Source organism: Staurois parvus, unplaced genomic scaffold (assembly GCF_062004578.1).
Source record: "Staurois parvus isolate SC_StPar_1 unplaced genomic scaffold, SC_StPar_1.0 ptg000352l, whole genome shotgun sequence".
Taxonomy (NCBI): Eukaryota; Metazoa; Chordata; class Amphibia; order Anura; family Ranidae; genus Staurois; species Staurois parvus.
In genome coordinates, this window is record NW_028318148.1 from 3,968,534 (window position 1) to 3,986,867 (window position 18,334).

Sequence of the window (18,334 nt, forward strand, 5' to 3'; positions counted from 1 at the left end):
ACTTTTTTCTCTCACTTTACATTTACAAAGCATTTGATTCCCTTTCTTGGAACTACCTATTCTATGTTTTGAGGAGATGGGGTTTTGACGGTTTGTTTTTAGCATGGATCATAGCTCTCTACTCCCCAGCCGTAGTGCGGTATGCAGGGCACCTTTCTAACCCCTTGTCCATTTTTCGAGGCACTAAACAGGGGTACCACCTATCACTTTTCATCCTCTTCCTAGAACCCTTAGCCATAGTGCTCAGAGGCAATACAAATATTACAAAGGTCCAATATGCTGGAATGCACCACAAAATATCTTTGTTTGCGGATGATGTGATCTGGAGCCTGACAAACCCTCTTACCACATTGCCTAACCTTCAACAACTCCTTACTCAATTCTTCAATATCTCTGGTCTCCGGATCAATGGCAAAAAAATGACCATGATGAATATCACTGTCAGCACCTGTGGTAGTGAGCTCTTGTTGATACTCAACTTGGGGTTCCCCAGGGCATGGAGTCTAAGCCCCAGCCTGCTTCTTCACCAGAGCCCCTGATGGTGGGGATGGACTTGCAGCAAGCAGGGACCAGGCATACCCAGGTATGCCCAGCTGAGGTTCAGGAGACCGCTCGTGGGAGCAGAGTATAATGGGAGGAGACAAACGGAATCCGATAAGCTAGCCAAGGTAAGGACAGGCGGAAAACAAGCAAGGTCAGAGAACGAAGCCGGGATCGGTACACAAGTAGTCAATGTAGGATGCAGGCAGTAGCAACACACAGGAGTTTCGACAACTAGGAAGTTGCTTAGGCAAAGTGACCTAGTCTGAGCATGTCTTATATAGATAGGCAAACAAGGAGGCAGGCCAGGAAGTGATGGAAGGGAAGGAAATAAAACCCAGAGGACAGCAGATGATGGCCATAGATGAGCACAGACAAACACATGAGAAGGGATCAGGAACAGGACTGCAGCAAGGAGGTAAGAACACAAACAAGAAACTGCAGGCTAACTTGTGACAGTACAACCCCCCCCCCCCCCCCTTACAAGGTCTCCCTACTTTTTTTAGGGCCAGGCTTAAGGGGAAACTTCTGATGAAAACATTCCACCAGACGGGGTGCAGAAACATCAGTAGAGGGAATCCAACACCTCTCCTCAGGACCATATCCCTTCCAGTCAATTAGTTACAAGAGCTTCCCTCTGACGAATTTAGCATCCAAGATTTGCTTGACTTCATACTGATCCGAAGTACTCACTATTGGGGAAGGGTGACGATGAGGATGGGAAAACCTGTTGATGTACGGTTTCAGAGGAGAAACATGGAAAACATTAGGGATTCTCAAATGTGAAGCGAGGTGAAGCTTAAAAGCAACAGGATTGACCTGGCGGAGGATGGTACAGGGACCAATTAACCATGGAGCAAATCTTATAGAGGGTACCCGTAGATGGATATTCTTGGTAGAGAGCCAAACCTTGTCACCAGGGAGAAATTTGGGACTCACCCGGCGATGACAATCTGCAGCTACTTTGTACTTGGAAGCTGACAGATGTAAGTTCTTGGAAACGTTTGCCTCAGAAGGAGTAAGAATAGGAGAACATAAGACAGGAAACTGGGCTGGAGCAGACACCAATAACCAGGATGAAGGGTCTGGTGAGGAGGCTGTCAGGGAGGACACACGATTAGACGTGAATGCTTTGATTTGTACAGTGGGCAAGACAGTCTGTGCAAAACAGGAACCTGGGGTAAAACAGGACAGAGGACACTGTAGCGTGTATGGGGGCAGTACAGGGGACAGAGGACACAGTAGGATATATGGGGGCAGGACAGGGGACAGAGGGCACTGTAGGGTGTATGGTGGCAGGACAGGGGACAGAGGATACAGTAGCTACTAATGTGGAAACCATGGCTGGGTCCAAAGCAGCTGAAGGGGGAACTGATCTTCTGTTGCTGACCTGGTGTGTGACCCGACCATTCTCTGCCCGCTGCTTTGTACCGCACTGCTCCCAGGGCTACCGACTCGGCTTGTCTGACCACACTCTTGCTCATACATCCACCTTGCCCTGGCATATCTGCCTCTTCACATCAGGCTCTCACCCTGCAGGAACCTCTGGCGGATTCCTCTACCACGGGTAGGTGTACTCAGGAGCCGCGACCTGGTCTCGGTTTGCTCCAAGTCCATCCCCACCATCAGGGGCCCTGGTGAACAAGCGGACCGGGGCTTAGACTCCGCGCTCCGGGGAAACCTGACCAGTGGGCTGCTAGAGGTACCGCCAGGCAGTTCCTTACAGTACCAAACGGCCATGACAGAGTCTGGAAGAGGACCCTCCCCATTGGAAGACATATGCCAGCACCTGGCGGCCCTGACCCAAGCCGTCAAGATGCTGCAAGATGGATATACCCACCTGGAAAGCCGCATCCAGACGTTGACTGCACCTGTCACCACCTCCCAGGGCCCGGCCTCCCCTGCCCCATCCGGGGAATCTCCAGGACCATCCACGGGAGCTTTAGCCGCACTGCCTACTTCTGAACCCCGCGTTCCACTACCAGAACGCTTCCGCGGGGACCAAGCACGTTTCAGGGCCTTTCGGAACGCAGGCCTCCTCTATTTCAACCTGCGGCCACGCACGTTTTCCACGGAGTCAGTCAAGGTGGGATTCCTAATATCCCTGCTCCAGGATGAACCCCAGGATTGGGCCCACCGATTGATGGAGAATCACGATCCCCACCTAGAAACAGTAACAGACTTTTTTGAGGCAATGGCCATACTTTATGATGACCCGCAGCAGGCAGCCTCCGCAGAATCAGCCCTATACTCCCTTAGACAGGGCCACCGGCAGCGGAGGAATATGCATTGGAATTTAGACGGTGGATGGGAGCTAGCCCGAGTAGGTCTACCCGAGTCCTTGGAGGATCTTATTTCATTGGCCATTCAGATAGACCGCAGGCTGCGGGAACGCAGGTTTGCAAGAACCAGCCAGGGTCAGAGAACAACATGGGCACCCTTCTGGGGAGCAGTCCAACCTACGCTAGAGGGGAACTGGACTCCAAAACCTGTGGATACCCATGAGCCCATGCAGCTGGGACTGGCTCGGCCGTCTCTATCGTCCGAGGAACGCCAGAGGAGTCGGTCCAAAAACCTCTGCCTGTATTGTGGAGAAGCCGGTCACATGGTGCGTTCCTGTCCGCTGAAAGCGAGTAAGTCTGCCTCTATTTTTTCTTCTATATCTGCTGAAAATATTAAACAGTCCAGTTACTTAGCCATACCTATTTCCTTCCAGCTCCCAGGAAGAACTGTGGAGGTGACGGCTATAATTGATTCCGGAGCATGCAGTTGCTTCGTGGACTTAAACTTTGCCCATCGGCAGAAAATTCCCCTCCAGACTAGAAAACAGGGCCTTAACATATTTTTGGCAGACGGATCACGAATTAAGTCGGGGTTGGTAGATCAGGAGACTCCCCCTATTTCTACTACGATAGCGGGTCATCATCGGGAGTGCCTCCGACTAGACGCTATAGCGTCTCCTCTTTTCCCAGTCATTCTGGGGCTTCCTTGGTTGCGGGCCCATAACCCCCAGATTGATTGGGAAACCGGTTCCGTTCAGTTCCTCTCCCCATATTGTCAGGAACACTGCCACGCATCAGGCCCTGCAGCTCCCCAATTCCTCCTATGCTCGGATGGAGACTCCAATATAAGACAGGTCGTCCCTTTGGCCTACCACAGTTTCCTGGATGTCTTCAGCAAACGGGGGGCAGACGTCCTGCCTCCACACCAAACATATGACTGCCCCATTGACCTTCTACCTGGCTCAGAGATTCCATTCGGTCGAATTTTTCCCCTGTCCGAGTTAGAATTATGGGTTCTCAAGGAGTACATCGACGAGAACCTCCAAAAGGGGTTCATCCGCCCCTCCACTTCTCCAGCAGGGGCCTGAATCTTCTTTGTAGAAAAGAAGGATAAGTCCCTGAGACCCTGCATTGATTATCGGGAGCTAAACAAGGTCACGATAAAGAAATCACTATCCACTGCCCCTGGTCCCAGAACTCTTCCAGAGACTGAAATCCGCAGCCATTTTTACAAAACTAGATTTGAGGGGTGCATATAATCTGGTCCGTATAAGGGAGGGGGATGAGTGGAAAACGGCATTTCGTACTCGATTTGGCCATTTCGAGTATTTGGTCATGCAATTCGGACTCTGCAAAGCCCCGGCCATGTTCCAACATTTCATTAATGATGTATTCAGAGACTATCTTGATATTTTTGTGGTTGTCTATTTGGACGACATATTAATATTCTCTCCCTCACTCGAAGCTCATAGGGGTCATGTGACAAGTGTGTTGGAACGATTACGCCAACACGGTCTGTATGCCAAAGCTGACAAGTGCAGCTTCAAGCAGCACAGTGTTGCATTCCTGGGGCTGATCATCTCCACCACGGGGGTTGCGATGGATCCTCAGAAGGTCTCGGCGATCTTGGACTGGCCAGTACCTATGGATAAGAAAGGCATACAACGCTTTATTGGGTTTGCTAACTTTTATAGAAAGTTTATCAGGAACTTCTCTGGTCTGGTCTCCCCCATTACCCAGTTGTCCAAACAAGGGATCCGCTTCAAATGGACGCCCGAGGCTCAGGCAGCATTCGAGTCTCTAAAGAAATTATTTACCACCGCTCCCATCCTCAGTCATCCTGATTCCTCTCTGCCTTATGTCCTGGAAGTAGATGCCTCAGAAAATGCAGTAGGGGCCATCCTGTCCCAGAGGAAGGGCACAAAGAAACTTCTGCACCCAGTGGCTTCTTCTTGAGGAAACTTTCACCGACAGAAGGGAACTACGACATTGGAGATTGAGAACTGTTGGCTATAAAGACTGCATTAGAGGAGTGGAGATACCTGCTGGAAGGAGCCACGCATCCTATTCTGATTTTTACCGACCATAAGAATCTAGAATATTTGAGAACAGCAAAACGCTTACGACCAGGCCAAGCGAGGTGGGCACTCTTTTTCTCCCGATTCTCCTTCCACATTACGTACAGACCAGGCTCCAAAAACACGAAGCCCGACGCCCTCTCACGCATGTTTGAGGATCCTGAGGAAGTTCCAAAGCCAGATACCATCTTGTCTTCGGGGAACTTTCTTGCCCTCCAGACGGAGCTACGTTCTAGGCTGCAAGATGCATCCCTGGGTATGCCAACCCTACCTGGGGTGTCCCTCCAGAGCAAGGGAGGACTTGTATGGAAGGAAGGACTAATCGTCGTACCAGAAGAGGTCCGAACATTGGTCCTGGGACACTGCCACGATCATCCGATGGCAGGTCATTTCGGGCTGGCGAAGAATCTCGAATTGCTCCAGCGCACGTTCTGGTGGCCAAACCTGATCAAGGATTGTGAACTCTACATTAAGTCCTGCACCATTTGTCAAAGGAACAATCCGTCCAGGAGCAAGGCCTGGGGTCTGCTACGCCCACTACCTATACCTGATTGACCGTGGCAAATGATTGCGATCGGCTTTATAGTCGAGCTTCCTCCATCCCAGTGCCACACCGCGATCTTTGTGATCGTGGACCGTTTGTCAAAAATGGCCCACTTTCTTCCCTTGAAGAACACGCCATCAGCTCTTGAAACTGCGCAAATCTTCATACGAGAAGTAGTGAGGCTGCACGGAGTCCCTGAAGACATTGTCTCGGATCGAGGAGTCCAATTTACTTCGAAGTTCTGGAGGGCATTATGTGAAGCATTGGGTACCAGATTGTCTCTCTCCTCTACTTACCACCCACAGACTAATGGGCAGACGGAGAGGACAAACCAAACACTGGAACAGTACTTGAGATGCTACACGTCTTTCCTGCAGGATGATTGGCTGGCACTCCTACCACTGGCAGAATTTGCCTACATTAACACGAACCATTCAGCCACGGGGCAATCTCCGTTCCTTGCGAACTATGGGTTCCATCCCAGATTCCTGCCCAATCTGGTTGCCGAAAGTTCAATCCCTGCCACTCAAAGCACGCTCAATTTTTTTTCTACCAATAACAAGATGCTTCAGGAAGCTATTTCAAGAGCCCAAGAAGACAACAAAAAAACCTTCGATAGGAAGCGAAGGGGGGAACTAGTGTTGCAACCTGGGGATCAGGTCTGGTCGGCAACAACAAATTTGAAAATGTCTTGTCCATCGAAGAAACTGGGACCGAAGTTTGTGGGTTCATTCCGAGTGAAGCGAATGATTAACAAAGTGGCGTATAACCTGGTTCTTCCAGAGACTTTCAAAATCCACCCAGTTTTTCATGTATCACTTCTGAAGCCAGCTGTGCCAGACCCCTTCCCGGATCGGGAGTCCAGACCTCCAGAGGCTATAACCATTGAGGAACAGGAGGAATTTGAGGTGGAAGCATTCCTCAACTGCCGGAAAAGGGGGGGGCCAGACTCAGTTCTTGATCAAATGGAAGGGTTATGGTCCCGAGGAAAACTCATGGGAACCGGCCCAAAATGTTCATGCCCCCAGGCTTATCCGGGAGTTCTATCGTAGTCACCCACTGTGGAGAGTTCAGTTGGGCACCCGGAGGTTGCCCGTAGGGGGGGCAATGTCAGGAGCCGCCACGATCCGCGGCTTGGCGCAGGCGCACTGTGCCCGTTCACGCTAGTGTACGGGCACTAGGTCCTGGCCGGCTGCGGCGGAGACAGAACCCGCGCATGCGCTCTCGAAGCCGCGGGTGCGCGTCTGGCACCAATGACAGCGCAGGGCGCGATATTTAAATCACCCTGCGCTGACATGTATTGCCGTTTGGTCTCCCTGTGTTCCTGATCCTGTTACCGTGATTCTTGATCATTGCTGACTCGGATTGTTCCTGACCTTGCTGTTCTCTCCTGCTCTGACCCCTGGCTTGCCTGACCTCCCTCCTGGATGCCCCCTTGTGGATTTGATCCTCTGTTGCTGACCTGGCGTGTGACCCGACCATTCTCTGCCCGCTGCTTTGTACCGCACTGCTCCCACGGCTACCGACTTGGCTTGTCTGACCACGCTCTTGCTCATCCATCCATCTTGCCCTGGCATATCCGCCTCTTCACATCAGGCTCTCACCCTGCAGGAACCTCTGGCGGATTCCTCTACCACGGGTAGGTGTACTCAGGAGCCGCGACCTGGTCTCGGTTCGCTCCAAGTCCATCCCCACCATCAGGGGCCCTGGTGAACAAGCGGACCGGGACTTAGACTTCGCGCTCTGGGGAAACCTGACCAGTGGGCTGCTAGAGGTACCGCCAGGCGGTTCCTTACAGAGTGTTTCTGCAACCATGGAAGTCCAAGAATGATGGGACTTAGGGAGGATCAGGAAGAAGATTTCCTCACGATGAAGAGTGCCAACATGCAGTTATGGAGGTGTTTCGGAAGCGTAGAGGTCCTAAGGCTAACAACTGCAGATACTGACAGGGGTGTCATCAAGGGGACAAGAGAAATGCCCAATTCAGCAGCCAATGATTGTTCGATGAAATTTCCTGCTGCCCCAGAGTCCACATAAGCTGAAAGCTGATACGAGTTCAGAGCCCAATGTATGGAGACAGGTATAAAAATCGAGGGAAGGTGGCGGAGTGCAGATTCTGGTCTAGATCACCTCCCTCAGAGTGACCTAGACTTGAGAGTTTCTCGGATGACCCGAACAAGACTTAATTACATGACCCTCAGCTCCACAGTAAAGGTATATGTGATGGGCGCGGTGTCAGACCCTAGCCCTTCTCACCAACTTGTGACCGAAGGACCAGCCAATCTAAAACTGCGCTCCAACTTGAGTAACAATGCCACTCTCAGCTGCACCCTGCACAAGGATTTTCCAGCTCACTGGACCACAATCTATGTGCCAGCAGCCTGAGAGCGATTGTTACTCGGTCAGGTTAATTACGCAATTAACCCTTCACACTGCCACCACCACCTTTTTACAGAGAAGGAGGAAACTCACAAATCTTAGTAGTAACACTATGATGTTTGAATAAGCATCTGTATACACGCTGCCACCACAGACAGATGTATGCAGAGGGTTAAAACACATGGTAGCACTCTTCAGAGACAGGGATTTTTAGTTTGCATTAAAGAGCTTTAGAAACAGTTCAACACTTTTCAGAATATAGGATTTATTACTAAAAAGGTCAAAATGCTGCAATAAAAATATTTATAGAAAAAGATGTAACAAATATATATATAGAGAGAGAGAGAGCAATAACACAATAGAGAGATAAAAGAAAGACGTTTCAGAAGGTAGGATACCTGCAAAAGTCCTTGGTTTGAGCAGAGTTAAATGTCCTGAACAAAAGGGTGCCTTTTCTCCCAAAGTTGGTTCCTGATGTTAAAAGGGAGAATCTCTTCATCTTTCTTCCCAGGCATAACAGCCTTTTTTCTAGGAACCCAGCAGGATGTCGCCTTAAAGCAGAGAACCAATCGCCTCATTTGGGGAGGGGTGTTTAGGCGGGAACTTATGCTGTAACCAAATCCCTCGCGCGTTTATACCATGGTCAGTAACCTTCCATAGGTACATGTAGCATTCTATCCACTGGTAGAATAATATGCAGAATAATATTCTGAACTTCCAGACACCAAATATGACATATCTGGCTGTGACGGATAAAAAAGATATTTCTTTCTACTCTCTGGTAGACGTTACCTAGGGGTGTAAGGTATCAGGTGACTCGTATTAAAATGACCTATCTGAATATATGCTTTGTTTTAATGAGCCTTGTTCCTGTTGGGATTTATGAATTTGTATGAAAAAGTGAATCAAGTGGGTTGTACGTTTTACAGCCACTCTGAGATAAGGTTTAATGTCAAGTAAAGGACTAAGTTATAGTTTTACGACGTGGCCAGATGAAAGGGTATATCAGACATGGTAGAACCAGGCTAATTGGGGTTACAACTATGAAGCTATCCAGCTGTGCTTTATGCACTTGTGACCCCAGCACACACACACAGACCACATTCCTGCAAGGGGAGGGGGACTGGAGGGAGAGAGAATGGTATTTGCAGGGTCTGATACAAAATATGGTAGTCATCTGTGCGCACAATTATCACAGCATAGACCAAGTCTTAGGCAACGCGATCGCTCTTGTGGAGTGAGGCATGTTTGGCCTAACTGCATAGGTTCCTCGGATGTTGGTACAGTTGCAGAGGTAGATCGATCAGGGGATTTTTGAAAAACAGGAGCTAACGAACCCACTTGGGGGCGACGTGGACCAGACCTTTCCAGATCTCGCTCCTGGAAGCGAACATCGATTTGAAGGCTAAGAGCAATCAAGTAATCCAGGGTGGTGGGTATGTTTCTTCCAGCTAGTTCGTTCTTAATACGTTCTGCTAGACCCTGCCAAAAGGTTGCAGAAAGGGCCTCAGTATTCCATGCCAGTTCTGAAGCTAAGGTACAAAACTGAACTGCATACTGACCAACCATCATGCTACCTTGACGAAGCCGAAGAAGGGCTCTCGCAGCAGATGAAGTCCTGCCGGCACATCGAAGGTTTTCCAGAAATCTTGCTGAAAGGCTGGAAGACTGGAAATAGTGGGATCTTGCTGCTCCCACAGTGGCGAGGCCCAAGCCAGTGCTTCACCCGAAAGGAGGGAAATTATGTATGCCACCTTGGAACAGTCAGTAGAAAAATGGTCAGCTGCTAGTTCAAAGTGAATAGAGCACTGATTGATGAAGCCCCGACAAGCTTTGGGATCACCAGAGAAGTGAGGCGGTGGAGGCAGCTTGAGTCTCAAAGCACTGTGTTCCACTGGGGGAGCAGCGGGGGTTGGAGCAGCAGGAACCAGAGCAGGAGCCGGGACAGAGGGTGAGGAAGTGGACACAACCTGCAGCTGATCCAACCGGGAGGAGAGTTCCTGCAGACAGTGCATAATTTGTTCTTGATAGGCCTGCTGAACATCGACTCTCTGTGCCAAACACTGAAGTTGTTCCGGGAGAGGCTGCGGTGTCTCTGAGGAGCTCATGGTCTGAGCAAACTGTCAGCACCTGTGGTAGTGAGCTCTTGTTGATACTCAACTTGGGATTCCCCAGGGCGCGGAGTCTAAGCCCCAGCCTGCTTCTTCACCAGAGCCCCTGATGATGGACTTGCAGCAAGCTGGGACCAGGTCACGGCCCCCAGGTGCCTAGTCTGAGCATGTCTGATATAGACAGGCAAACAAGGAGGCGGGCCAGGAAGTGATGGAAGGAAAGGAAATAAAACCCAGAGGACAGCAGACGACGCCCATCGATGAGCACAGACAAACACATGAGAAGGGATCAGGAACAGGACTGCAGAAAGGAGGTAAGAACGCAAACAAGAAACTGCAAGCTAACTTGTGACAATCACTTACCCCATCTGTAGTGTCCCACCTCCAGTATTACTTCCTGTACCATTGGACTATTTGGGCAATAAGCTGACCTCTTTCCAATTACTTTCCCTGCTTCATACTGTGAAGGCAGTTATGCAATCATGGAAAATCCCTACACTTTCATAAATAGGATGCATACATGCTGTAAAATGACAATTCTGCCTAAAATATTTTAATAATTTTGCACACTGTCCGTCCACATTCCTGCTCACTTCCTGCACCTCCTACAGAACAAAATGTTATCATTAATCCGGGCTTATAAATACCCCCGAATAGTGCGTTCAACTTGCTTGGGATTCTCCAAAATGGCAAAATATTACCTGGCGGCCCAAATTTCCCAGCTTACCATGCTCCATATAATGCCCCACTTTGGGTGCTCCTTGAACTTCCTAACAGTGCACCAACACCAGAGTCAGCCTTGCTATGGCTCCCACACACATCTCACCCAGCCCCCTTGAGCCCTCTAATCTCGCATAGTCTGCAACTCTAGGATTCTGTGAGCTACTCAGGCAACCTTATATCCCCCTTCTTACCTTTGCTCTATCTTCTGCATGAACCTCTCTTCCCACTGAGCTTTGAACAAGCAGGGTAATTTTCCCGGTGGACCTTGCACGGTTTCACACAGGTACCCCACTTCCTCATGTCACATTTCTTTGCTTCTTTGCCCTCCATTCAAGAAACCTATGAAGGACCATCGTGGAATTTACCTTCAGCTTCGCCAGTGACTGACCTCCTTACGGAGCACCTCCACCTTCCCATACAAAAAAATGGCCTTCGAACACATCTGTTTACATTCTCAGCTTCAGGTACTATCTCAGTCATTTATTCTTCCTTAAATGCAGTCGGTACCCCTAAATCTTCTTCCTCCTACACATGTCTTTGGGTGCACAATTTGGCAACCTCCATCAATCCCGAGCAGTAAAACAAAGCCTTGACTACTATTGCAAAGTGCTCACTCAATACTACGACCCTGGAGGCAGCATATAAAGTCTTACTCCTAGATTGCAAGCGCTAACGAGCAGGGCCCTCTGTTTCCTCTTGTACCAAATTGTATTGTAACTGTAATGTCTACCTTCATTTGGTAAAGAGCTGAGCAAACTGTTGGCACTATATAAATCCTGTATAATAATAATAATACTAAGATGGTACTGGGTTCCAGCCTGTATAGCACATGTAAATGCTTCATATAATTATAGATGTTTTAGGGTCTACGGGCAACATACAGATGCCCTCCACATTTGGGGACTTGGCCACGCTTCATCAGATTTTGGGCTTGGATTTTTGGATTTCTGCATACCCTATTATACTTACTCAGCCTTAAGGATGCAAGGTTGGTCCTATTGCACTGCCCTGTCTCTAGTTAATTTTCTTATCAACAGAAACAGCCACCTATTTGTTCCTCACAGCTAAGCGTACCATAGACAGGGCCTGGAAGAAACCCATGGTCTCATTTGCAGCAGTGAAAGACTGATGATCAATGAAAAGGATGTCCAGCATCTTGCACGAGTCTCATTCTAAATTTCTCAAAGTATGGGAACCTTGGCTATCTTACGCTTTCCCCACACTACACCCAGTTAGTTATGGACCCTGTAGTCCGTTAACAGACTGATACCAGGACGTGTGGGAATTTTTGCCCCCCACATCCCCCATCCTCTCCCTTTTTTTTTCTGCACCCACTTTCCCCCTCCCCTCCTTTCTAGCTTCTTAACATTTTCCTTACATGTTTTTACTTCTGGGTCTCTTGACCCAGCCAGTTCTTTAGGTACCTGGCCTGCGTCGTGTGGCCAAATTGTTCAATCTTTGTAATATTGCCATGCATGCACCCACCTCTTTCTTTGATAATCGTCATTTGAAGATATAAGCGTTTTTCATTTACACATGGCTGTATAAGGCCCTCTGCGAGGGTGCCTTTTGCATTGTATTTCTTTTGAGTCTCATGAAGGAGTGACATTTTGGATTTTGATTGTACTTTGCAAAGACACTTTATCAGAGATATATTTTGGACACAATTTTTGGGACATTTATTTGATTTTATCATTTTATTAATTTGTTGATTTATTTTTGTTTTTTTTATTTATGTGTGATGAGTTTATAATTTTAATTTTGTTGGCATTGGGATAGGAGTGATTTATATATGCAAAAGAGAAGGTTGGTTATATTGATTTAACTTTCAAGGGTGAAAGTATTACTTTTCTTTAAGGGGTTTTGGGAGTAAGTATTCATCAGTTAGTAAAGTGTGTGGAGGTACTATTTATTGATTGCTTAGGGAGGATGCTCCAACCTGAGACCAGTTTTCTGTACAGCACAGACTGGGTAGCAACCAAACTATACTGCGGTGAGAGTAAATCTGTGTGATTTTGGACTGTGTGAACACTCTGGAGTTTATTTACTAAAGCTGGAGAGTCCAAAATCAGACTCCCTTCTGCATAGAAACCAATCAGCTTCCAGGTTTCATTGCCAAAGCTTCATTGAACAAGCTGAGGTTAGAAGCTGATTGGTTTCTATGGAGAAGGGAGTCTGATTTTGGACTCTCCAGCTTTAGTAAATAAACCCCTCTGTGTCTGATTTGCAATAGGCTGTATCCAGACAGGTAGATAGGAACCTGTGTTTGTAGTTAGATGCCCAGTGTGGCAAGGATTTATTTTCTGTTTTTATTTGTTTTGCTGGTTTTCAATATATGCACCTTGTGTTCACCAGCCTTGTAAATAAAGCACAATTTTATTCACCGAGATCCTGCTGTCATGCTGAGCCTCTTTCACCATGCTCTGACTCATCCAGGGAGTCAAGCACAACATGCTACTGGGCTAATCCCTCACAATATACTATATTGCTAAAAGTATTGGAATCCCATGCACATGAACTTTAATGGCATCCCACTCTTAGTCCGTAGGGTTCAATATTGAGTTGGCCCACCCTTTGCAGCTATAACAACATCAACTCTTCAGGGAAGGCTGTCCAAAAGGTTTAGGAGTATGTCTATGGGAATTTTTGACCAGTCGTCCAGAAGCGCATTTGTGAGGTCAGGCACTGATCAGTCAAGTTCCTCCACCCCAAACTCGCTCATCCTTGTCTTTATGGACCTTGCTTTGTACACTGGTGCACAATCATGTTGGAACAGGAAGGAGCCATCCCCAAACTGTTCCCACAAAGTTGGGAGCATGAAATTGTCCAAAATGTCTTGGTATGGTGTTGCCTTACGAGTTCTCTTCACTGAAACTAAGGGACCAAGCCCCAATACCTGAAAAAGAACCCCACATCATAATACCCTCTCCACCAAAAGTTACACTTGGCAAAATGCAGTCAGGCAAGTACCATTCACTGGCAATCTCCAAACCGAGACACATCCATCAGACTGCTAGACAGAGAAGCGTGATTAGTCACTACAGAGAACACATCTCCACTGCTCTAGAGTCCAGGGGTGGCGTCCTTTACACCACTGCATCTGACACATTGCATTGCACTTGGTGATGTAAGGCATGGATGCAGCTGCTCGGCCATGGAAACCCATTCCATGAAGCTCTCTATGCACTGTTGTTTTGCTAGTCTTAAGGCCAAATGAAGTTTGGAGGTCTTTAGCTATTGACTCTGTAGACAGTTGGCAACTTCTGCTCAAGTGCGCTTCAGCATGCGCTGACCCCGCTCTGTCATTTTACATGGCCTACCACCTCGTGGCTGAGTTTCTGTTGTTCCCAGTTGCTTCCTCTTTGTTATAATACCTCTAACAGTTGACCGTGGAATATTTAGTAGCAAGGAAATTTCACAGATTGACTTATTGCACAGGTGGCAACCTAACACGGTACCACACATGAATTCACTGAGCTCATGAGGGCGACTCATTGTTTCACAAATGTTTGAAGAAGCAGTCTACATGCCTAGTTGCTTGATTTTATATACCTGTGGCCATGGAGGTAATTGAAAAACCTGAATCCAATGATTTGGAGGGGTGTCCCAATAATTTTGGCAATATAGTGTATGTATATATAATTGAAAATCACCCACATAGTTTAGTGGGAAAAAAAGTGATAAGCACAAAACAGAATGCAGACCTTTGCATCCTGGCTAATGTTAAAGGGAGAAATTCTCAGGGATGGAAGTTCTGTCCTTGTAATTGGGGACCGATCTACAGCTGCACCACACCATATTTGATCCAGCCCAGAGTCTGTAGGCCTGTCTCTCTGCTGCCTCACTACTACATCTGCTGTTATTTTTTTGTTAGCACTTAAAGGAAGCAGGAAGAAAAGAGAGACAAGAAGCAGATGTGGGGGAAGGCCACATCTGACGTGTGCTGATAACAGAAAAAATATTTTCAAGTGTGTGATGATTGCTCTGCTTGCTTTCCTCTTTGTAGGATTTACTGTGAATATGTGAAGTCATATTCAACATCATTCTGTAAGACAAATACAACCAATCTGCAGTTTTTTTTAGCATTAGAGGCCCAACATAACAGCCCATGTGATTGGTGTGTGCCCCCTTTGGACCTTGTCACAGGGTGGAATAGTTAAAGTGTTACTGCTGTCTACAACAACTCTCTCTCATTTGGTCTAGACTTGCTTACTCCTCTAACACGAAGCATCAGGCCCCGACCTCTACAACCTTGTCAGACTGACCACACCCGTAATCTCAAACGACACAGTCGCGCGCTGGAGCAATTATGGCGTAAAACCAAATCCCACCAAGCGTTCACCCATTATAAATCTGCACTCCTAACATACACTTCCTCCCTTCACGCTGCCAAACAAGCCTACTTTGTCACCCCTCAATACCTTCTCTTCGAGTCCTCGTCAGCTCTTCTCTACCTTTAACTCTCTAATTTCTCCACCCCCACCCAGCGCCTCACTCACTGCCCACGAGATTGCACACCACTTCCAAAACAAGATCGACACAATTCATAGGGACATCTCCACTACACAGACACCCACCCCACTTAGCATTCCTCACACCATACCTTGCTCAAGACTGTCCTCCTTTGACCTCGCTACCACCGAACAGGTCCTTAAGGTCTTCTCAGAAGCCCGCCTCACCATCTGCCGCCTGGACCCTGTCCCCTCACAACATCTTCGGTCACCCTCCTCTTCCATCCTATGCTCTCTCACTCACATCTTCAATCTCTCCCTCTCTACAGGTGCATTCCCCTTCCCTCTAAAGCACGCGCACATCACTCCCATACTTAAAAAACCCTCCCTAGACCACACTAACCTGAACAACCTTAGACCCATCTCCCTGCTGCCATTTACCTCTAAACTCCTAGAATGCTTAGTCTACAATCGTCTGAGCTCCCACCCCACTGACAACAACCTTCTCGACCCCTTACAGTCTGGCTTTCGCCCCCTACACTCCACCGAAACTGCCCTACTAAAGCTCTCTAATGACCTACTAACTGCAAAAACCAACGGCCACTATTCAATACTCCTACTACTCGACCTCTCCGTTGCTTTTGACATGGTTGACCATCCCCTCCTCCTCAAAAAACTATACTCTTTTGGCCTCAGCGACTCCGCTCTCTCCTGGTTCTCCTCCTATCTATCGCAGCACTCCTTCAGTGTTACCTATAACGCTGCCACCTCCTCTTTACTCCCTCTCTCTATAGGGGTCCCCCAAGGTTCTGTCCTTGGACCCCTTCTCTTCTCCATCCACACCTCCTCCCTTGGTCACTTGATAAGCTGCCACGGCTTCAATTACCATCTCTATGCTGATGACACGCAAATCTATCTGTCTACCCCTCACCTCACCCCTTCAGTTTCCACCCGCATCGCTAGCCTACTAAGTGAGATATCGGCTTGGATATCACTTTACTTCTTCAAACTCAACCTTTCCAAAACTGAGCTCCTAGTATTCCCCCCTGCCTGCGCCACCCCCACTGACTTCACCATAACCATCGCTAAAACCATCCTCAGTCCATCCCCTCACGCCAGGGTACTAGGTGTAATCCTAGACTCCCATCTGTCCTTCCAGCCCCAGATCCAATCCCTGATAAAATCATGTAGACTTCACCTCCGCAACATCTCCAAGATACGACCGTTCCTAACTCCGGAAACCAATAAGCAACTTATTCACTCCCTTGTCATATCATGCCTCGACTATTGTAACTCCCTCCTCATTGGCCTACCTCATCGCAGGCTATCCCCCCTTCAGTTTATCATGAACGCTGCTGCCAGACTCATCCACCTCACTAACCATTCTGTATCCGCCACCCCTCTCTGCCAGTCCCTCCACTGGCTCCCAGTTGCCCAACGGATAAAATTCATAACTCTAACAATGACATATAAAGCCATCCACAACACTGCCCGAATTTACATAACCGATCTTATCTCTAAATGTCACCAAACCGTACACTCCGCTCCTCGCAAGACCTCTTACTCTCTAACTCCCTTATCTCCTCCTCCCATGCTCGTTTCCAAGACTTCTCCAGGGCGTCACCCATCCTCTGGAACTCCCTACCCCAATCTATCAGACTATCACCTACTCTACTTGCCTTTCGGCGATCACTGAAAACCTTTCTCTTCAGGGAAGCCTATCCCACCCTCTGCTAATTCTGGAATCCTCCACTCTTCCAACCACTCCATCCCCCACAGTGATTACCTACTATACCATTCACCCCTCCCTCCTAGATTGTAAGCTCCAAGGTGCAGGGCCCTCAAATCCCTCTTGTATTGAACTGTATTGTTACTGTATTGTCTCCCACTATAATGTAAAGCTCTGAGCAAACTGTTGGCACTATATAAATCCTGTATAATAATAATACTAAACCCAGGATCCTGCATTCAGTATATACAGTTTCTCACAGTACATAGAACATGGGAATTATTTTAGTAAATATAAACTGCTAAATACCTTTTCTCATCAGCAGTTAGAGCAGTCTTGTGACTTCTTTCATCCAGCAGAGCACTAGTTAAAGCTTGTAGGATGAGTTTTCAATCTCCCCTATGGGGCTGCAGGACCCCTAACCCTCTGTTTGGTCAGTGCTGATTGGCCCTGTGCTGATCAGATGCGTTCTCCAAAGAAATAAAAACTCTCTAGCAATACACACCAAACTGAGCATGTGCAGCTTGCCTCCAAGCCTCTGTTCTGTTAGGAAATATATTGGGGACAGTAGAAGGGGAGGATCAGAGAAGACAGAATCAAACATCCTGTTTACACAATGCAAATGATTAATCCCTTAGGTTCCACAGTGAGTACAGCAAGCATGCATTACTGCATATACACACTGATTTTACTGCTGTGGGTTTAGTAACACTTTAACCATATAGCACCCTCCATCTGATAATGCAGTGATTGCCCTGCGCCTGCATTCTGAAAGCACACAGAGGCATCTTTCACTGCTTTCTACTGTTTGACCTGTCCGGAAAGGTTGCCCAACCAGGAACCCCATCTCCCACCTGTGTAGCTCTGCAGGTCACAGGGACTTGGAAGTCTCACAACTACATTATAGTATTTATCCATAGGAAAGAAGCTCCTCTACCCCAGGAACTAACTAATAATAATGGGACAAACTAACAAGACCCTCAGACAATTTCTTGCTTTCCTAAAATAACTATAAAACAAACAATCTACGTATTTATGGACTAGTAAGAGTGTGCCTTAAATACATGAACTTATGGTGAGCCCACACATCTACTTATTTCACATATTTTTTTCCATCTTCGGTTTGTACGGTAGCGCACCAGTAGACAGGTTTCCAGGATGCCCACCCTGACAATTATTAGTTTTACAAATTGAAAAATGCACATTTCATGAATATTGTAAAACAATGGGTAAACTAAGTCAGTAAGAACATTATTGTAGAAAGAGTTTGAGTTTTCATTTAATGCTGTTTTTATATAAATAATTTTTGTCTCTGGAAGAACCAGGGTGTAAAAGACAGCTGCACCTGTAATTAACACCTATTAAGTGTGCACCTCCTCATGTATACTTCCAATTATCAGTAAGAAATCAGATGACACATGTATTACGCTCTAAAATATTGCATAATTCCACATTATACTATTCATTGGTTCTTTGATTCATTTCTGGTGTGATACT